This window comes from Limulus polyphemus, unplaced genomic scaffold (assembly GCF_000517525.1).
Source record: "Limulus polyphemus unplaced genomic scaffold, Limulus_polyphemus-2.1.2 Scaffold3189, whole genome shotgun sequence".
NCBI lineage: Eukaryota > Metazoa > Arthropoda > Merostomata > Xiphosura > Limulidae > Limulus > Limulus polyphemus.
The window spans coordinates 91,708-92,385 of record NW_013668799.1 but is presented as its reverse complement, the minus strand read 5'-3'; positions in this window follow the sequence as shown (position 1 = coordinate 92,385).

Here is a 678-nt window from a genome sequence, read left to right as displayed (position 1 = left end):
AAATTATTAACGTACGAATCTGGATACCTGATTATCAGATTCTATACAGTTTTTGAGGAACATAATCTTTATATTATTTTGCAACGGTAATGTACCAATATATATGTATAGTAACTATACGTAACAACGATAACTGATATATAGTATTTCTTGATAGATTAACGTACGAATCTGGATACCTGATTATCAGATTCTATACAGTTTTTGAGGAACATAATCTTTATATTATTTGCAACGGTAATGTACCAATATATATGTATAGTAACTATATGTAACAACGATAACTGATATATAGTATTTCTTGACAGATATTATCTCTAAAAAATTTCATAACTAAAGTATGTGAGCATGTTTTGCTTTCAATTAGTCATGCTAAACTACACTTATGTTGTCACAAGGTAGCGAACATGTTTCACCTTCAAGTAGTCCTGCTAGGCCTATATTTGTTGTCACAAGGTAGTGAACATGTTTTGCTTTCAATTAGTCACGCTAAGCCCATATTTGTTTTGTCACAAGGTAGTGAACATGTTTCACCTTCAAGTAGTCGTGCTAGGCCTACAATTATGTTGTCACAAGGTAGCGAACATGTTTCATCTTCAAGTAGTCGTGCTAGGCCTACACTTGTGTTGTCACAAGGTAGCGAACATGTTTCATCTTCAAGTAGTCGTGCTAGGCCTA